Below are 22,543 nucleotides of genomic sequence, written 5' to 3'. Positions count from 1 at the left end.
ATAATCTCTTGAACATTGAATGTCTTACTGTAACATTCTTTGAATGTTGGTTGTACAAGCAGCAGCAGAGATATCTTAGAAGACTGTAGACACTTTGGTAGGTATGGTCTAGCCAGAGGAATTAGCTCACAGAGAGACCTGTGAGTTGTACCATCCCATCCATCTATCCAATATATCCCAGTCTACTACTCTGGCTCCCTTTCCTGGAAACGACAAGGTGAACTATACACCATCATTCTTGCCCTGCTACTCACTCAGCAGATATTTCTGGAACCCTGAAACAAGATAAATCCATTCTCCTTTAAATTGTTTTCACAGATATTTTACATACAGAAATCATAAAGCTAACAAAAATATATATCTAGCAGGGACTTGGAAAGCTTGATGCTTAAATCTATTTGTTTCTTGTATTCCCTAAGAATGGAACTGTCTGTGCACATTTCTCACAAAATCAAATTTGAATTTTAGGGATTTAAATGTCCTATAAATTGTAGAAGATTTTGTGGAGGAGATTATTATCATTCTAGAGTAAAAAAAAGACTATTTTTGAGAAATTAAGTATCAACTAATTGAAAATGAAACATTTGATTGCTCCTGTAACCCATGATGGTCTTCAAAAACAACTTGAGTTCAAATGAGATCATAAGTATCTGCATCTTGAAACACTATATTAATTTGGAAAGGAAACCACATAAATTGAAATAAAAAATCTGAATTTCAGGCTTATAGAAATGAAAATTAATTGTTGATGACAAACATGTATACAAAAGATGCAAATAATTATACAAATCTTAGAACCAGATAATACGTAACCAATCTTATTTGTGTCTCATACAATTTTTAATATTTTGATTTTTTGATGATGTTACTCTTAAATACCACATAAAATAGAAATGATTATGTTTATGGCATTACTGATAGCATGTAACTTGGTTTAATATTGAAGAATCACAAGTTACTCTGCATGGATTGTCAAAACCCCCATATTTGTTGTGTTTTGCTTGAAAATTTAACTATCAAGCGCAAATTCCGAAATAAACTATTTAAGACTGACTGAAGACTGCAGTCTTTACAAATCTTCCTAGTGTCGACAATTATCACAATGGCTTATGAAATCTGTCAAGCAAATGGAGGCATCTTATTCTAAACAGTGATTTTTTTACTATCGACTTAATTGAATCTAATTTACAATGCTCCAACAATTTATTAATTTTTTGTATGTGGAGAAAATCACTCCACTTTTTAATTACTGAGGCATATATGTATCATTTGTGTTTATCTTTACCTTTGAGTTTAACTCTTTCTAGCATATTAAATAAATAGTGCTAATAAAACAACAAAGGCAAACAAAAATCATCTAGTATTCTAAGAAACACACACACACACACACACACAAACAAAATAACTACACTCTAAGTCACTGCTCTCTAATAGAAATTCACATCTGTTAGCATTCTGTCTAAGCTCCACCCCGCAGTTACCTGGCAATACCTTGTGGGCCCACCCACTATAAAAGTTGCTGCTTGCCCCTCTCCATGCTCTCTTGGTCTCTTGGTCCTCTCTTGCTCATTCCCTGCTTCCCTTCCCCCTTCTCTCCCCATTCCCTTCCTGCTCTCTCCCCAAGGCAGAAAATACCTGGCTGTTGCCAGGTAACTGTGGGGTGGAGCTTAGACAGAATGCTAACAATATCCATTTCTGCATTGTAATAAAGCAAGCAAGCAAACAAACAAAGAACAATAGCACCCTCAGTTATGTGTGAGTCTGCAGACTAAATGATCCAGGAACCTCATGCATGCATCTTAAAGTGAACGATGTCTACCTGGCTCTCCCTGTGCAGTAGCTGTTTTTCCAGTCTTGCTCTTGCTGACCAGATAGGGCACCAGGAACGCAGGCCTGGCTACCTACGCTGTGCTGAGATTGATCTGATTACAAATGAACATGTTTCCTTGAGAGCATATCTTTTTGAAAAGTTGTGAAGGAATGTAATAAATTCGAAAAATAAAATTTCTGAGGAGGAGTAAAGATCCCTTCCCTTGCGAGCTCAGAAGGAGCTTTACTTTACCCATTTTGGGCAGTTAGGAAGGACAGAAATATAGACAACTGGGTCTGGAGCCGCCCTCAGCAGCAGAGTGAATGGGTCTTATAGGTCGTTCTACATCTGCTTCTGAATAGTGTGTGCCTAGCACATAATGTGTGCTTCACTAAGTGAATGAATGATGGAGTGAATGAGTTTATGGATGGAGTTGTTCAGACTTTTCTCCTGGGTTTACCCTCTGGATATATTTGGGACTGGAGCCCGCTCCTCTGCATAGAGATTTCAGAAGCGGCCTAATGGGAAGGGTGGACCTTGGAGGCCCACGTAGCTATAGCTGTGACCTTCACACTTGCCTGTCGAAGGGAGTTCTTCTCTTCACTGTGTGAGCATCATGAATATCCATCAAGTATTTGGTACATCTTTCTAAACTCCAAAATCTCCTGTCTACAAATATGCCTCCTCAGACCAACAAATAATAAAGGTCTGTCTGTCTGTCTGTAGAGTTTGTAGATATTGGCTTTGCTCCCTAGGCATGCAGAACTTTGGAAAATGGATGGACTTTTGGAGTTGGCCAGTGAGAACATGGAAAGATGGGTCTGTCTGTTGGGCCCCGGGGTGGCCGGTCTCAGTGCACATAGCCAGTGTAGACAGAAGGGAATATTATCTAAGTAGGCACATGAACAAACATAGAAATGGCTTTGCTGGTTGTTTTTCCTGGAACAAGACTCAAACTCTGCTGAGTGCTTGGTTTCACTGAGAGCTGGAAGGGGGCAGGTCAGTCAGAACTGTGGCTAAGGGAAATGGGAAAGGGGCAGACAATTTGTGAGATACTTCAACACCTAGAGTCAGAGTGAAGCTGTGAATGGGTGAAGCTTTGGGGAGCTGGGATAAAAGTGAAGTTCTGTCAGAACATGGACTGTGGGAGGGAGGGGAGGCTTCACAGCTGCCCCTGCAGAGGCCCCGGTGCTTCAACTGTGGGAAGTGAGGACCACAAACAGAAATGAGTGAAGGGGGAGCTCAGAATGAGAGCTGTGCTCTGGGCAGCTCTGGTCACCCAGTCTTGGGAAATTCTTGGGGAACTTCTCTGGGATTTATTTAATAACAACAGCTCATGTTGAAACCTTTACCTTGTTCCTTCTCTGTCTGTTTCCAGTCTTCATTGCTATCTCCCAGCTCCAAAGCCATCTTTTAAAAGGCACTATGTGCTGGAAAGGAATACCAAGAGAAACTAGCAGGACCGGGAGATTCACAATCTGCTCAAATTCAAAATCCTGGAGAGGTGATTCCACCCATGTTGGGATGAGCACTGGCAGATACTGTGTGGTTGGAGAAGGTGAGCTCCCCAGAGACCAGCATGTCCAGCAAGGGACTAGAGGACTTGAATTCCTGATAGTCTAGCCTCCGCCTCCCAAGTGCCAGGATTACAGGTGTGGGCCATCACTGATGGCTTTGTGTATTTGGTCTAGTTACTTTTTCCACCCTTGCTACTGGTGATCAATTTCTAAAGCTCCCTTGAAAACATCTCCCTAGACTTATTTCCTGTTGATGAAATTTACTTATTTTGTGTATGTATGGGTGTGAGTGAAAGTGTGTGTGTGTGTGTGTGAGAGAGAGAGAGAGAGAGAGAGAGAGAGAGAGAGAGACAGAGAGAGAGACAGAGACAGAGAGAGAGACACAAAGAGAGAGACAGAGAGAGAGAGAGAGAGAGAGAGAGAGAGAGAGAGAGAGAAAGGAGTCAGACAGACAGACAGACAGACAGACAGAGACAGAGAGCACTCCTATACCTGCACCTGAACTTGTGTGCCTTGGTGCAAGGTATGTTTGGAGGACAGAAGACAACTTTGTGGAGTTCTCCCCTCCCACCATATGGGCTCTGGGGATCAAACATATGTCAGCAGGCTTGGTGGCAGGTACTTCCACAGGCTGAGCCTTCTTGCCAGTCCCCATGGGTTAGTTTTACATAAGCTGTCTCTGTCTCCAGCTCCCTCTGTTATCTTGTTTGTTTGTGCAATTTCCTTACCATCCTGGCCAGCACCTACCCTCCTATATCTGACCTGGTTCATGGCCGTGCTTGCACAGGCAGGGCAGTTTGTAGTAAGCAGGGCTTGGGGACACTCCTCTCATTTCCTGTCCCAGGAGCTTCCCTTCCTCATGGCAGCTGCTGCAGCCATAGGCTGGATTGAGGTATCACAGAGTCATCCAATCACCAGTGCCAGACCCTCTTCCCCCAGCAGGGCTAGGAGGCCTAGAGTGATGAAATCCCACCAGTAGCTGCACTGTGCTCAGCAGGAACCTGCGATAAGGTGTCTGACAGTTAAAGGGGCAGTCTTTGAGGTTGAGAGGCTGGGAGCCCACAGGAAGTGCCAAGCTGGTGTAGCTTTGTCTGGCACCCGTTCTGACAGGGAAGTTGCACCCTTTTGATTCATTTTCCCTCTTCCACCATACACTCAATAAGGCAAATAAATGAACGAAGTCTCCAGTTTATTGATTTGCCCCCCCATCTCAACTCTCTCTCTACAGCTCCCTGCCCCTCCCCTACACTGCCTTCTCCCTCCTTCTCCCTGGGTGTGGGGAATGGGGGAGGGGTGGAGCAGAGCATTGCTGAGCTGGCTGAACATTCCTGCCAGTCTGTGAAGTCTGCACATTCCCTGGCCTGGCGCACTTTACTGCTGAGCCATGTCTCTCCAGAGGCAAATTTCACGCGTGAAGTCTGCGAGCAAGTGATATTTCAGCTTAAATGTCTGAACTCACTGTCTTTCAGGGACACGTTGGCTCAGGCACCTGCTGAACCAAAACCCTAGGCTCTTTGGAAATGCTAATGGAGTTGCTAACACACCCTAACACAAAGAGGAAGACTACAGCCTTGCCCTGCCAGCTCAGGGATTTGTGAGGCAAAATCTACACAATATTTACATGATTTGGAATTTCTATTTCATGTTTAATGTTTAATAAGATAAAGCGCCAGGCAGTGGTGGCACACATCTTTAATCCCAGCACTTGGGAGGGAGGGCAGGTGGATTTCTGAGTTTGAGGCCAGCTTGGTCTACAGAGTGAGTTCCAGGACAGCCAGGGCTACACAGAGAAACCCTGTCTCTAACGCCCCTCCCCAAAAGAAACCTTGTTTCAAATAAATAAAAACTAAGCAAGTAATTGCATACATACATACATACATACATACATACATACATACATACACACATACATACAAACAACAAATAATGAGAGCTAATGGCTGGGAGCTATCCATCACACCAATGCACACAGACAGACATGCATCCACTCACTCACACACATGCAACATACACAAACATACAATACACAACACACACACACACACACACACACACACACACACTGATATATTTTGAAATTAGATTAAATAGACAAAAAACGTTCTGGGGTTAACATTCTGCTGACAATCCATTAACAGAACAGGCACATATGCCGGGCAGTGGTGGCCTTTAATCTCAGCAATGGGGAGACAGAGGCAGGCAGATTTCTGAGTTCCAGGCCAGCCTGGTCTACAGAGTGAGATTCAGTACAGCCAGAGCTACACAGAGAAACCCTGTCCAAAAAAAAAAAAAAAAAAAAAAAAAAAAAACAAACGCCAGATGAAGGGTCAGATGTCAGATGTGCTGAAATTAGAGTTAGAGTTATGAATGGCTGTTAGGCTTGCCCTGTGGGTGGTGGTGGGACGTGAACCCACAAAAGACAGAAACAGGACAGGTAGGAGAAGAACCAGGATGTTAGTTAAGCTTCCGTCATCCATTTTCCTGTTACAGAGTTGTGTCTGAGGAAGCTCCTAGTTACATGAAACAAAAACAATAATGGGGAAAACCATACCTGTGTGAACTAATTTTCCCATTTTATTTAAAGATACGCCATCATCTCTAAGGTACGCAGATCAAAGAAAGAATATTTCCAGGTTACACTTACAATAAACAAGCAATCTCCACCACCACAACCAACACCACCAACAACAATACAAGTATGATTCTAGTGGTAGTGGCAAAGGGAGGTAGATCACTGTAACTTTGTGGCTAGCCTTGTCTACAGATGGAGTTAGACGAACAGAGTTCCATCATGACTGATTGTGAGGAACAACAGCAAAAAGGGATTTTGGAATCGTCCATTTCTTGGCCACTTGCTGCTGGTATAGGAAATCATTCTGGTCTAAGACTCTTCAAGCTTATATATAGTATCCACTGTTGCAGCTTTTCTCAATCTTTCCTCCATGCTCAGACTAAGGAGACTTGCATGGAAGGATGTGGAAATTGTTTCATGCCCCCTTGCCCCACGTGTCTGTGTGTGTGTGTGTGTGTGTGTGTGTGTGTGTTTCCATGGTCAAGCTAGGACCCAGCCCAGATTTGTGTTTCAGAGAGCATTACTTCTTCCTTCCTTCCTTCCTTCCTTCCTTCCTTCCTTCCTTCCTTCCTTCCTTCCTTCCTTCCTTCCTTCCTTCTTTTTGCTTCAGACAGTGTGAATTACATTATCATTCTTAGTGACTGATATTTATGTTTATATAAATTTTAACCTATTTTGACTGTCTAGCTAACTAACCAAGTAACTAAGTCTGCCTGGCATACAAGAGGAGTTCCAGGATGACTGATTATATTTATCTTTTATTATGCATTTTAATAAAAAAATAACAAAAATTTTAAAAGGTTCGATTCATCTGACACTTAAAAGTAATAGACAAAAAGCAGGAGAAAAACAGGTGGCTGTGGCTTCTTTCTGGTGGCTTTTCAGTGCCTTCTCACCGTTCTACACTGGTTTAGCTGCAGTTCTGGTCCCCTAGCAGCTGGGAAGGAAAGGAAAAGGTAGGTCACACCTCGCCGGCACCCTCCATCTGGTGAGGTCAGTCAGCCGACAGCTAAGATGGCTGCCATCCACAGGCCACCTTACATTTTGGTGAGGTCAATGAGCAATCACACCTTCCGGGGAAACACACACACACACACACACACACACACACAAATTGAATTTGAACTAAACACACAGTAAAGAAAAAGAAAAAATCTAAAACAGAGACCAAAACAAAACAATATCCAAAATAACCTTTCCTGGGGTTAATGAAATAACAGAACTGGGTGTGGCCATATATGCCTTTCATCCCATCTCTCAGAAAGGAAGGAAACAGAGGCAATGCTGTGAATTGGAGGCAGGTCTGATCTAGATAGTGATTTCCAGGGCTATGTAGAGACTCCCCTGCCTGCCCCAACTAAGTCAATGAACAGGAAAAATATAACTATAATTATTAACCTGGGATAAAACAAACAATCAAGGGAAGGTGATGCTGGGTGCCTGGTTTATGGTCTCTCTGTCTGTCTCTGTCTGTCTCTCCTCTCTCTCCTTCCCCCCTCTCTCTCTCTCTCTCTGTCACTCTCTGTCTCTGTCTCTCCTCTCTCCTTCCTCTCTCTCTGTTTCTCCTCTCTCTCTCTCTCCTCCCTCTCTCTCCTTCCTCTCCTTTCTCTCTTTCGCCCTCTCTCCTCTCTCTCTTTCTGTCTCTCCTCTCTCTCTCTCTCTCTCTCTCTCTCTCTCTCTCTCTCTCTCTCTCTCTCTCTCCCCCCAGGTGTGTACCTGCCTGCCTTGCTGAACACTGTATTATGTAATATACTCAGTAGTTTTAGAAGTCAGGAGCTGGAAATATGCAGATAAGATGGTGGGGTGCACTGGGCAGTGGGAAGCAGAGGCAGGCGAATTTCTGAGTTCGAGGCCAGCCTGGTCTACAGAGTGAGTTCCAGGACAGCCAGGGCTACACAGAGAAACCCTGTCTCTAACGCCCCCCGCCCCAAAGAAACCTGAGCAGCCGGCTGTGGTCCTGACAGTGACCAAAAGCAAGAGAGGACACGACGGGGCGGAGTCCAAAAAGCCTACAGCACCCGGTATTCCCAGGTGGTCTCCCATCTAAGTACTAACCAGGCCCGACCCTGCTTAGCTTCCGAGATCAGACGAGATCGGGCACAATCGGGCTCGTTCAGGGTGGTATGGCCTTAGACGACGGCTGCCGCTCCGGAAAGCCCCAAGAGCCTGCTGCCGGCGCCCGCCTGCCCGCCCGACACCGAGCCCACGCGAGTCCAGGGCCCCGCAGACACATGCACTGTACCACACCGCACACCAAGAAACGCATGCACGCACGCACGCACGCACGCACGGCCCTCGGCCCGAGCCCCACATACACGCGCCAGCCCACACTGCCAGCCCACAACCTCCCCGAACCCCTTCCGCCCTCCTCTGGCCACCCGGATGGAGCAAGGGCCCAGACAGTGAGTGCCAGCCTTGACCCCACAGAGATCTCTCCTTCTCCTGCTCCTCCCCTCCCCTCCCCTCGCCTCCCCTCCCCTTCCCTCCTCGAAGGTTCTTGGACCAGCATCCTCACCCACCCGTGACTTCCTCTTGCCCCAGACGCACGAGGAGGACTAGGAGGACGGTCCAGCTTCTGGAATCTGGAATCGGGGACGCTGGGCCCCACCTCGCTCACTGCGCCGTCCGTCCCTCTGTCCCTCTCTCCCTCCGTCCATCCCCGGACTGGGACCCTCAGCCTGGACACGCACGGGAATTCGACCGACTGTGGATGGCTGGCATCCCATCCCACCCAGCATCCGCACAGCCACACCCAGCAGCACAGGCTAGCCCAGGAGCCAGGCACTCTCCCTGCCCTCCCTTTGGAGCGAGCAGGCGCACACACAATACCCACACAGGGGCACAATGCGCCTCGCGGGCGCACACGGGCGAGAAAGCGCGACGGCCCAGACACACTACTGATGCACGGAAGTGGGAACTTGAGGACTGGTTACACACATGCCTGCGCACACACGCACATCCACACACGCACTCACAAGCATGATCGCACTGCGCAGGCCCGTGTGAGCGCTTCCAGCCCCAAAGCAAACATGCCATCACACATACACACACATATATACACACAGCACTCCCACACTAGCGGGCTGGCACACCCACCCAATCCCCCAGGCACACACACACACTTGTGTGTACTGGCTGATAAGAGCAAGTATGCAGTAAGGGCCCTCATGCTACACACACACACACACACACACACACACACAGAGGCACATTAGCAGAAGGTAGGATGACAACACACACTCACACCCGTCACACAGTCTCCTTCTTGCTCTTACACCCACACATACCAGCACATGAACTCACGCACCAGGGTCTACCAATTCACTCACACATAAATGTGCTAATCCTCTCAAAATTCACCCTTGCAACATTAGACAGAGACAGACAGACAGACAGACAGACAGACAGACAGACAGAGACACAAGACACAAGCAGACACACTGTCACAGGCCCCCACAGCTCCCTAGACCTCTTAAGGCAGGCTAAAGAGGTGGGTGGTGGCTGGGTTCCTCGGGGACTCCTCCCAAGAAGAGGGCGAGGGCGAGGGGTGGAGTAGCCTTTTCTGCCCCCCTTACTGGGCAAGGTGGAATCCCCGTGTGGTTTGGGTGGGTGTTAGAGTCCAATCTGGGCTTGGCCAAATGGGGACAGGGTTGTGTTGCTGTACATTAAGGTGACTGTTGCTTACAATCCCCATGATTCTGCTGTGCTTGCCAGCTCTCTGTAATGGATCCCACAGGAATCCTGAGCCCAGACACCCAAGCCTGTGCTGCCTCAAGCAGTGTATATTGTGTTCATCCCCCAGCATCCCTCCTTTGTCTGCCCTTGAAGGCTCCTGGGGCCCTGACAATAGATTGCCAGCTTTTCCCCATTCATGACTGCCTGCAGCTCAGAGGTCTCTTCTTCCTTGCCTGTCATCCTCTCCACAGGCCCAAGCAAGTTTGCCCTCTCCCACCTGTGACTTCCTCTGTCCATGTGTTTAGTCGTCTGCCACAGTCTTTGAACAAATATGTTTTCCTCACATTTACATTTTGGGTAAGTTGTTTGTTATGACACCAGGTAAATCTTCAGTTAGTAGAGTTACTTTTCATATGGGAACTCTATCTAGGGTCTTGTGATGGTGGGGACAGACTTCCAGCCTGCTGCCTTCCAGCCTCCTGCCTTCCAGCCTTCCTGCCGTCTTTCTTTTTCTATGTGTTTTTTCCCTTAACTTTTATTAGTGTGTTCCAGGGACAGTCTTTTCAGCTGAGCCAAATCCAAAATTTCAAATATGAATTGATTTTTTTTAATTTATTTGTTTGTTTGCTTGCTTGCTTGTTTGTTTGAGTAGAGTTCACTATGTAGATGCAGTTGGCCTATAACTACTGTGAAGAGCAGGCCATTCTCCAACCTGCTTCTGTTTCTTTATTGCTGGCATTAGGGACAAGCTCCTCTGTATCCAACATAGGACTTTTAACAATAGAGATTATACACTGTATCTTGTCTAGCAGTATGTAATAGTATTAAGAATTTAGGCTGGATTTGAGTTGTAGGAATACAGTACTCCTTCTAGCTGTCTGATTTACCAAAGAAGGCCATCTTATAAACTACAAGGATACTTACAGACCTTCACCAAAATTGCAGCTTCTTGAACCATGTTATGCCTCCCTAACCCTCTGGGACCCAGACACATGGTCTCACTGAGGCAGGCTCTTAGCCTTTTTTTTTTTCTCTGAGTGCTGCTGTGAATGAGGGAGTCTATCAAAATTATCTTAAACATTATCGCATTTGTTATTCCCCTCCTCCTCCCCCTCCTCCCCATCTTCCCAAGTTGTCTGGCAATATATTCTATTTGTAACCACCTTGGGCGGAAATCCCCCTTTGCCACTAATGCTGATCTCTGATGATCTCAGACCCCCAGGTGTATCCCTGGTTCCCTTGCTGAACTCTGTATTGTATAAACTCAATAACTCTAGCAGTCAGGAACTGGAAATAGGCAGATAAGCTATTGGTAGAAAGGAAGGAAGGAAGGAAGGAAGGAAGGAAGGAAGGAAGGAAGGAAGGAAGGAAGGAAGGAAAAGAACAGATATACCAACACACACACACCACCACCACCACCACCACCACCACCACCACCACCACCACCACTCACATGACCAAAGGAAAGCAGTGCAAAAAATAATTACTTTTTGGCCAAAGTGAAAACAAATCACTTTGAAAAGGTATTCCTAGAAAAACAAAACAGAACAAAAACAAACAAGCAAGCAAACAAATAGCAAGCAAGGAAGCAAAGACAGAAATGGGATTTTTAACCATCCTACCACTTTTTAAATTTAACTCTGTATTTAGTCTTTGAAAAGGGGACAGTGGGTGGGCAGGCTGGTGAGTGAGGGCAGGAGGGCAGGCAGTGGTGGTGGCAAGGAGGAGAGGAACATGAAACAGAAAACAGAATGAGAGAGATAAAAATGTCGCCGCCACCCTCCTCTTCCACTGTGTTTGGAGGCTCCCTTCTGCTAATTGTGCCTGTTCCTTGCCCCGCTAACCGACTGTTAGTCGCGTCCTTTCACTTAGAGAATGATTAAGCCTGTTTTCTCAGCTCCCGGCCATACTTTGGCTTTTGGGTGCCTGAGGGGGTCGGCCTGAGTCCAGCCAGCGTTCACTAGTTTCTGGCGGGAAAGCGGGAACTGTTTGTGCCACTCGGGAGGAGTGGTGGGTCCTCCAGTCTGGGATCCAAGGCCAGCCTGCAGCAGTTGCTGTGAAATGTGAGTGAGCTCCCTAGGCCGGAGGGATAGCATCACCTGCACTTCATCAAGGCAGGTGAGACTCCCAACCAAACTGGTGCTGGAAGATTTCACCTTATGCCCTTTGGGTATTGGAGGGCAAGCCCCCAAAAGTCTGAAGTCCAAGAGGAGAGAAGATGTACCTGTGTCACTGAAGGAAGAACCTAACCAGGTTTTCTAAAGAACCTCTTGGCGGGTGTGTGAGTTCAAGACATCTTGAGCAAATCCCTCTGCTTTTCTAAAGAACATTCAGATATATTCTTAGCTTGCGTTAGGGGTGTCCGCAGAGTTGGGGCAGAGGGATAGCCAAGAGCTATGGCGAGGAAGTTTTGAAGGCCCAAGGAGAAGAACACGATGGCTGCTGTGACATTTCTCCCATCATTGTTGAGAGCTTTTGGTGCTCTCAACAATTCTAGGAACTTGGCATTTGTCACTGGGCTTGGACAAGGAAGGTGGAGATAGGAGCATTAGAAACAGTGACCGTGGGGCTTTGCTTACAGCTTTGCTGAATTCCTTCCTTATGCGATCTCTCTGCATGGTGACTTTATTGTGTAATCTCCTTGTTTACTACTTTGCTTGATTACTTTGTCTTTGATCTAAGAACTGACGATGAGTTTTGGATGTACGTACAATAATATAAAAGAAGGCTGGGAAAGAATAAAGCTACTTCAGCCTCTATGTGGACTGGAGTCCTGTAAGGATGATGTCTGTTTTCAATCCTCAGTCCCTCACTTGAGACCCTGTTGACTGACAGAGCCAGCTTGGTCACATCATGTTTTATTTGGTTTTGTTTGTTTGTTTGATTTTTCAGGCACTAATGGGTATGTGTACAAAGGCTTCCTTAATGAGAAGGACCTAGCTGAGGTGAACTCCTGTGCTCTCAACCTGTCCTCCATGTTCCGCTTGACCTCAGGCACCCCAAATGCCTTCCCAGATAGCCCTGGCCTCAGCAGGACTGTGGTTACCATCTCATCTCTGTGCACAGCAGTCCTTCAAGGTCTGGGGGCTCTACTGTGCAGGGAAGGCTGCCAGACCCATGCTGTACCAGGTCATTGCTCTTGAGAAACCCAGCCTGAGGGTGCTGAGCTATGCCCAGAGTAGGTGGCTGGTACTGACATTGCTATCGCCAGACCTAGCTGGTACCTATCCAGAGGCTGGGCAAGGAGGAGCGTCTGATCTATGTTCTCATTAAAGAATCCAAAAACTATAGTGCCCCCTCTAGTCATGGCTCCTCACTTTGCAAGAAAATTACAAACTCCCAAGAGGTAGAAGCAGTCAGGGTAGAGGTACTCAGCCTTTGGAGTTGCCTGATTAGCAGATGGCCTAAAACACTGATACACATAAAAATTAACTAAAATTTAAAATAAAAAATAAAATACCTTTATATGTTTAGCTGTTGGCTTCTCCCTCAAGGGACACATACTATTCCTCCATGTATCCCCAGTACCCAGCTAAGCTGTATAGAGGACGAACACAATAAATGTTCAAAGCCAAGCAACAACATTGTTGAGTGGTGATCATCTCAGGCTGTGCTGTGCTGGAATACTGAATGGAAAGCAGAAATGGTGCTGGGATGGTTAAGAGAGGGGCCTGTTCTTATGGGAACTAATGGGTATTTGATTTTCTGAAAACTTGTCTTATCTGACCAACCTAATACAATAACACCCTGCCCTTCTTCTAAACTTCAGATTTCAGTGGTCAGAAGGTAGCAACATGAGATAGACTGTGTGAGCAACTAAGGGGTGAGATCTAGTTGTCTGTACCTCTTTGGACTAGGACAGGATCCTAGAGACACAGAGGCAAAATTGTATAATGCCCAAGAGAGGCAGGACCAGGATCTAGGCTTACTTCTACCTTCTCAATCTATGTTGGGTCTCTTCATGTTATCTACAAAATGCTCTATATACATACTCATGATATTTCTTGTTCCTCCATTCAGCTCATCTGCTATGAAATTGTTGTGCCAGGGAAATGTTGGTGGTCCCCTAAAACACACACAGGAGCCAATATGATGCAACTCACAGCAGGGTCTTTATTGCATTTGAGATAGCTTGGACAACCCCCCCCCCAATGCACCACCATCACAAAGGATGGTTTTGGTGTTGGGGAACCCTGAATGTCTATGGGGCAAGGCTTTATAGTAAGCAGCAAGCAGGGAGTATGTGTGCAAGCATCTAATTAGGAAGCTGCTGTGGCCTTTAACATAATTGGCTGGTTCTGGGAGTCATATCATAGACTTAACTTCTGCTCCTCTCTGCATTGGTGGTCATTAGGCAAGGGGTGGCTAAGGGGTACGGGTTTGTTGGAGGAATAACCTGAAGACACTGGTCTTGTTGAGGGTATAACCTGGAAACTCTGGCCTTCTTGATTATAAACCTAGAAACTGGGGGGCAACTTAGAAACTAATGCTAGGTACCAGCCTGTTAGTTTACCTGAGTTCAAACTTAGGTCAGGTGCTCTAAAATGGAGTCTGAACTTAAAAGATTAGGTCTCTCAAGATCAGTCTAGGCTCCTTCAGACCGCAATGATCACATGTAAACCACAGCCAGGAGGAGTTCCAGAAGGGTCCAGTTAGCAATCCAGCGGATGCCAGGTAACAAGGAAGAACCCAGAAGCTCCCCTGAGCCTGAAGACAAGCATGGGCCAGTCTAGTTTTCATTTCAGTCTGCAGAAGAATGTTCTAACAGGTTTCCAATTAGAGAAGTCTGTTTGTACAGATAGCAGGCCTCTCTCCAGAGGTTCTCAAGGAGATAAAACTTGGCATGGTAAGCACTTGAGTGGTGGGAACAAGAGTTCAAAGTCAGCTTTGGCTACACAGCAAGTTAGAGGCCAGCGTGTGCTACAAGAGGCTATCTAAGGAGGGCAGCATGAGCTACAAGAGATTGTCTTAAAACACAAGAGAAAACGAAAGAAGTAGGGAGGAGTCAGGCTAGAGGACATTCAAATGTTAGCAAAGTGTTCTTGAGTTTCATGGTTTTGCCTTCCTCTGGCCAGGTGGAGAGAGGGGTTAAAAGAAGGTGAAGAAAGGAAGAGGAATCATGCTTACCCTGTTTCTGGAGTTTGGAGACTGGGGCAGGTGCTGGGCAACTCTCAGACATCTTAGAACACACCCTAGGAGGTCTGAGTCACCTTCCTCCCCAGATATTCTCACCCCTGTCTCTTTTGCCCCTTAGGAAACAGCACCTCCAAACCTAATAGCCCTAGCTGGAATTTGAAGACTGGAATTCTTTTTTTTTTTTTTTTTTTTTTTTTTTTTTGTGGATTTTAATTTTTTTTGAAGTGGTGAGAAGAAAAAGTCCTCTCTTGTTTTGGGGTATCGACCTTGATAGACCTTCTTGCATATGACCTAGAGTCTCCCTTAAAGATGGGGTCCAACTTCCTCCCAGACCTGTGGCGTGCTCTCAAGACCTTCAGAAGTCTTGGTATACACTCTAGCCCCTAAGGACTGCCTGCTCAGGCAGGACAGCACTTAGGATTGGTATTTACCGAACACTTCCTGAAGAAGCTATATTCCATGACCTTTAACTAGATTCCATTTGCTGAGTTTTGCTGAAAAATGAGTGAGTGAATGGCTACCAGAGTGACCCCATGCAAATAACAGGACAGAAGCACTATGTTCTAGAAGAAAATTGGCTGTTTGTTCTGTGAGTGCATGTATTGTGTGTGTGGTTTATGATACATAAATTTACATATACACCCATTCACCCATAAATATACATATAGACAAACATATAAAAATATGTACATGTATACAAATACACACACCTATTCATGTATGTATATATTCATATACAGATACACACACATATACATGTATACATACTTAGAAGTATACATATGTACATATATACAGATACATACACAGACACACACACACAGATACACACACAGACACACAGACACACAGACACATATATATATATATGTTTACATGTATATATATATATATGTTTACCATTGCACCCAGCTTTTTAAAAGACACCTAGAAACCTGTACTCGGGTCTTAATGTTTGAGCTATGTCCCCAAGACCTTCATGAGACCCAAAAGGGACCAGAGACAAAATTAGAACCAGAAAATTACCTCTTTATTTCTGGAGCTTTCAGACACAGAAACAAAGCTAGACTGTGACAGGTAAGAAAAACAATGATGGAAAAAGAGGGAAACAGGGAACCTAGAGAGGGAATGCAGTAAGATTCTGGGATACAGTAAGATAGATTTTGATGATGGAAGAAGCCTCACACTTATACTTTCACAAGTACAGTTACACACATGCATACACCCCCCACACACACACACACCCTGAGCCTTGTTGGAAATAATTCCTTTTCATTCAAAAAGCTGGGTCTCATCTGCATAGGTGGCACCAAGCTGCTACCTTGCACATCTGTCAGTTTCAAATGTAGAAGCTGTCAAAGAGATGTTTGTGTGAGTGAGTGTGGGAGTGTGGGAGTGTAGGAGGCAGGGGTTTTGGGGGCAGGGCACAGGTACACCATGAAGTTGAGAGGCCTCAGCAGGTAGAGGAAGATCCCGAGATCTCAGGATACTCTCCAGAAATCCATGCCTTGGGATGCAGCTCCAGTCCCTCCCAGGCAGAAGCTCAGATTTAGAATCCATCTCACCTAGTCTGGTTAGTTCCCTGTGAGCAAGGTGACCCTGGGAAATTACCTCTTGTTCTCACTCATGGTGTGTGTGTGTGTGTGTGTGTGTGTGTGTGTGTGTGTGTGTGTGTGTGTGAAGAGGTTGTCAGGGAGTCTGTCAGACCTCAGACTCCTGGCCTTCTTTTTGTACTTTTAATATTTACTATTATCGTATATGGTGTTATGCCCAGATCAAATTGTCCCCACAGATCATCAGAGACCACCAGGTGTCCAACATCTATGCAAAGACAAAGAGTCTTTATTCCAGCTCAAGCACAGACCCCCAAATCTCTAAGCACACTGAAAACTGTGGAAGGTCCAGTGCTGGTACAAACCTTGCCTATTTATCATGATAGCAGGGTGAGCAACTTTCCAACGTGGCAGTCACATGGGCAGTTGACATTTGCTTGGTTCTCATCTATTAGCTAGTGATGATTTCAGCTTGGTATGAACAATGGTTGCTAGCTAAATCTACTTTGCTAGCTAAATCAACCTACTTTAGACATTAGGTACTTAAGAACTGATAGGTTGTTGCTAGGAGGGAAGTGACTATTTGCCAAGGAGAACTGGGATTGTTACCAGGCTGACATGGCTTTTAAAACAAGTTGGTATTTTTCCAGTAGCTGAGTTATTTCAGATGGCAAGTTAAACATAAAACAGAATCTGAAAGCAAAATCAAGTGTGTAGTGTTAAGATGGGCCCTTCATCACATGAAAACGAAAATCACAGGGAAGCTAAAACAATCCTGGATTATAAAGAACTACTGGAAGTATCACTCTCCCTGGTTTCAAGTTGTGCTTCAGAGCTGGAGTAATAAAAATAGCATGGTACTGCAAAAGAAACAGATATATTGATCAATAGAATCAAATTAAAGACTCAGATATGAATCCACACGCCTATGGACACCTGTTTTTTTTTTTATTAAAAACAACAAAAAACCAGAAATACACACTGGGAAAAGGGAAGCATCTATAACAATGCGTGCTGGTCATGCTTGATGGCTATATGTAGAAGAATGACAATAGAACCCCATTTATCACTGTGTACAAAGTGTGGCCCCAGATGGATGCAGGAGTTTGAATCTGAACCTAACAGAAGAGAAAGAAGGAAATAGCCTTGAATGTATCTGCACAGGGAAAGATTTTCTAAAAAAAAAAAAAAAAAGATAGTTGGTACAGATAATGAGATATATAGCTGATAAACGGGACCTTGTGAAACTGAAAACAGAAAAAAAATGCAGTCATTGGGACAAAGCAGCAGTCCACAAACAGAAAAAGATTGTTATGAACTACACATCCAACATAGGGCTTCTATCCTAAATATACAAAGAACTCAAGTATCAATAGAACAATGCAGGTTTTTTAAAATAGGGTATAGATCTAAACAGTTTCATCAAAAAGGAATCTCAAATGGCTTGAAAACGCTTAAAGAGATGTTCAGCATCCTTTGTACATCAGGGAAAAGCAAATCAAACCTACTTTAAGACTTAATCTTATACTTGTCAGAATGACTAGGATCAATAAAGTAGTGTCAGGTTATCCTGACAAGGATATGGAGAAAGAGAAAAATTCATCCATTGCTGGAAGGAATACAAACTTGTACAGTCACTATGGATGTAAGTGTGGCAGTTCCTTAGTAAGATAAGACTAGGTCTCCCTCAAGATCCTGCTACAACACCCTTAAACCTCCAGTAGACCCAAACACAACAGGCACAAAAAAATTAATGAAATGATTCCTAATTGTATTCTAGCATAGTCACAGATCAGTGCCTTGTCCAGTCATCATCAGAAAGGCTTCTTCCGGCAGCAGATGGGAAAAATAATTGTTTAAAAAAGTGTCATCATGAAGCTCATAGGTAAGTGAGTGGAATTAAAAGGAAAACAAAATAGAGAAAAACCTCCTGCGTGGAATAACCCACCCAAATAAATATTACATGTTCCAGTATATGTGGATATTACCTGTTGAGTCAATGTTACCATCAGTAGAACCACAGAAATTAGGTATAGATTTAGAGACAGTGGGGGTCTAGCTAGATTGTGTTAGGAAAGAGAAGTAGAATAGATAGTTACCATTGAGGGGGACTGGAATGGGAAGATCAAGTGGGGAACTGGAGAGGAGAGATGTCTATTATAAGGGCCATTTGAGGGGTAGTATGGAAACCTGTACAGTAGAATCTTCCTAAAATGTATACATATAAAAGTGTGATCTAAATGAAATCATCAAATAATGGGAGAGACAGAGTCCCAATGGCCATCTCTTCTCACCAAATGAAGTTTCCAGTCCTGGGCTTAGGTTATATCGAATTGACTTGTTCAGAGCTGTCTTGTGAGAATACCCAAGCAGCCCAGGTTATTTTCAGGACTATAGCTTGCTGACAGCAGAGACCATTTCTGAAAAGAACTAAGCAATTCAATTAACATGGAGAAACCAAGCTGATATACCTACACAAAGCCTTTAACCCTATGTCCTATTGCCTTTGGTACAGGAAGGTACTCTGTATGCTACAAAAAGCAAAACATAAACACCAAGCCATCCACAATGGTGCCCTGCTTGCAAGATATGCTGGTGCAATAGAGTCAGAAAGTTTGTAAGAGTAACCAGTCAGTGTCTGGTTTGACCTAAGGCCCACTCCACAAGAAGGAACCCACACCCAACTCTGGTTGGTTGGCCAGATACCTGAGACTGGGTAATAAAGGGGCAAAACCAAATGATACTCGTCCAAAAGAAAAAAGTGGCCATCAAACTAATCCTAATGGCATTTTGTCATATTCACAGATCAGCACTTTGCTCAGCCATCACCAAAGAAAATTCCTCCTGCAGGAGATGGAAACAAATACAGAGACCCACAGCCAGACATGAGGAGACTGAGAGAGCTAGAAAAACTCAGCCCTACATTGGTTATGTTTACTAAATCCCTCCCCTGAGGGCTCAGGAAACCCAATGGATGTGGAGGCATAAAGAGTGTAACAGCCAGCAGGGGTTGAAGGACACCAAGAAAACAGGCCCTCTCAATCAACAGGAGCAAAGATCGTATGAACTCAGAGACTGAAGCAGCAAGCTCAGGACCCACACAGGTTTGCACAAGGTCCTCTGCACATATATTATGAGTGCAAATGTAGGTTTGTTATGGGATTCCTGAGTCTGTGAATGAGTGTGTCACTGATTCTTACGCCATCTTTTGGGCACTTTTCCTTCTCTTTGTTTATCTTGTACAACTCCAGTATAACAGGTTTTTATTGTAATCATTACATTTCATGTTTTCATAGCTCTTAGAAGTATTCCTTCTTAGAAGTCTGGTTTTTTTTTTTTCCTAATGGTATAAAGAGAGTAGATCCAGGTGGAAGAAGAGGTAGGGAGGGAGTGGGAGAAGTAGAGGGAAGGAAGACTGTGATCAGAATGTTATGTGAAGAAAAAACAAAATTCTCTCTTCAATAAAAGAAAAGGAAAGAAAGTAGAAGTCATTATTTAGATGAAGGAAAGTGATAGAAAAAGGCAGCATGCTGCAGGAAGGAGGGTGGTGGGAGGAGGGTGGTGGGAGGAGGGTGGTGGGAGGAAGATGAGGGAGGAGGGTGGTGGGAGGAAGACGGACAAAACAAAGTGTTATAACGTGTGTATAAAATGTAATTGTGAATCCTGTTATTTGCATACTAACTAAAATTTTCCTTTAAAGGGCTGGAAGGAAGGCTCAGAAGTCAAGAGTACTTGTTGCTCTTGCAGAGGACTGGGGTTCAGCTCCCAAAATCCATCTTAGATTCCTCACAAACATCTGTAACAGCAGCTCCACAGGCTGCAATGTTGTCTTCTAACCTCTGTGGCACCCACAGGAGAAAGTTCAAACACCTACACACACACACACACACACACACATACATACACACACATACATGCATGCTTACATACATACATAAACATACATACATACACATACACACATACATACATACACATACATACATACATATAAACGTACACACATAGACACACATACGTAGACACACATATATACATATATACATACATACATATATACATACATACATACAAAAAAACCCACAATGTTTAAAACTCTGGGAGACTTCAGTGAGTAGACACATGAGTCTGTCCTTGAGAGTATTCTATAGTGAACTGTGAGTTGGTAGTTGATGGGTGTGGATCCCAGCTGTGTCTACATGATGCCCCATGAGTCAGGATGCTCTTGGGACTCACTTCTGTGACTGTGCACCTAGACTTCTTGGAGACCACTTGGAACTCAACTTTGATGATGTGACATAGTCAGTCATGACTCCATGGATATCTGTGTGTGGATGGAGGAAACAACTACTACTGTGACTGCATGGACAGTGGATTCACACGGCCACATTGTGAGGCTTTGATACCTCATTGTTGGTCAAAGCCTTGTCACAATGATAGAAGATGTGAAGACACTATTGACAGCTAAGTTTGTCACTGCTGGCCTAGATAAATAGGTGCCCTGTGTAAAACAGACATAAATGTGCTGATCTGTCCTCCAAGGATCAATAGTACATCATAGGCCTGCCTTCCTACCTTGGAGCCTCAGGCTGTGTTAGTATCTGTCAGCCTGGATTCACACTAATTGTCCTCTGAGAGGCTCCACCCAGCAGCTACTGAAAGAGATGAGAAGACTCACAGCTAAATGTGAGATCAAGCTCAGGAAGTCATGGAAGAGTTGTGGGGAGGATTGGGGAACCTTTAGGGGATAGGGACTCCACAGAAGACCATCAGAGTCAACTGTCCAATATCCTTGGGAGTTCCAAGAGACAAAGCATCAGCCAAGGAACATAGGAGTGCTGGACCTAGGCCCCTGCACTTATGTAGCAGATGTGCAGCTTTGTCTTCATGTAGGACCCCCAACAACTGGATTGGGGGCTGTCCCTGACTCAGATGCCTGACTGTGGATCCTGTTCCCCTAACTGGGCTGCTTTGTCTGGCCTCAGTGGGAGAGGCTGTGCCAAGTGTCACAGTAACTTGAGGTGCCTGGGTGGGTTGGTACCCAGGAGGGACTTCCCTTTTCTCTGATGTGAGAGGGAGAGCTGAGGGAGACTGGGAGGAAAAGGGGAAGTGGAGGGGTGCAAACAGTTTGTAAAGTGAATCAGTAAGTAAGTAAATAAATAAATAAATAGAAAAAATTAAGAGTTTAGGAGAGAGCATATCCTGTTCTAGCAGAGAAACAATATTTGGTTCCTAGCACTCACATGGCAGCTCACAACCATATGTGTCCCTAGTCCCAGGGTATCAGTCACCCTTTAATGACCTCTGCAGACCCTGAATTCATGTAGTACATAGACATATAAGCAGGCACAAGTCCATTCACATAAAATTTTAAAACTGAAACATTTTTAAGAGGAACTAGAAAAAGTTAGGGGAGGGCTGCGTGTGTGGGTGAGCGCCCGGGCCAGGCCTCCCCACTTCCAACAGGGCGCTTGCTTCAGCTCTGGGGGACTGCCTAGGCTTGTGGCCTGGCATCCAGCAGGATGGAGGAGGCCTTGCTTGCCCGGGGAGGCCGAACTCAAATGGTCCTGCTCAGCGCATTGGCCAAGGCCCAGGAGTCAGCTGGAGGTGTGCACCGAGGAGCAGCAGGGCCCACGGAAGAGGCTGCTGTGGCTGCCTCTGCCCTACGATGGCCTGACGTCACTGCCGCGGGCTCTGGGTGGCGGCTTCCTGCACCTCCAGCTCCTGGACAGAAGGGGGCGGCAATGAGCTCAGGCGCTGGGACCCGAGCTGCCACCGCTGAGCGGCCTGCGCACAACCAGCTTGGCTGCCCAGGCTCGCTGCCTGGCCGCCGCTCTGTCAGCTGCAGCCTCCAGTGCTCAACCTTAGAGGCGGCTGCTACCAGGAGGTGCCCGCCTAGCTGCTGGAGCTGCAGACCCTCAGCCTGGGCGGCAACCGGCTGCAGAACATCCCAGCCCGCAGAGATCCAGAACTTGTGGAGTTTAGAATGTTTATGCCTTGGAGGAAACTTCATGAAAGAAATCCCACCAGAATTAGCAAAGCTGCCTTCTGTCATTTGATTTTAAGAGCTCTGACACCTGGGCTTCGAGGGGGGCTCCCACTTCTCTGATGAGAAGGGGAGGGGAAAGGGGGTAGAGGCTGTATGAGGGCGGGGCCCTGGGAGGAAGGAGTGGTTGATACTGGGATGTAAGAGAATAAATTTTAGAAAAAGTACTCTGATCTTCTGTAATCATTATGTTTACAAAATGACATTCTAGAGTATTCCACTTTCCCTTTGGAC

General features: G+C 45.3%; 1 pseudogene; it reads right to left on the bottom strand.

Moving 5' to 3' along the window:
* Positions 1-7,905: 7,905 nt before the first annotated feature.
* On the bottom strand, positions 7,906-8,034 carry LOC127670302 (uncharacterized; annotated as a pseudogene).
* Between the last annotated feature and the right edge of the window lie 14,509 nt (positions 8,035-22,543).

This window comes from Apodemus sylvaticus, chromosome 19 (genome assembly GCF_947179515.1).
Source record: "Apodemus sylvaticus chromosome 19, mApoSyl1.1, whole genome shotgun sequence".
NCBI classification, from domain to species: Eukaryota; Metazoa; Chordata; class Mammalia; order Rodentia; family Muridae; genus Apodemus; species Apodemus sylvaticus.
This window is presented reverse-complemented; position numbering and strand designations above follow the sequence as displayed.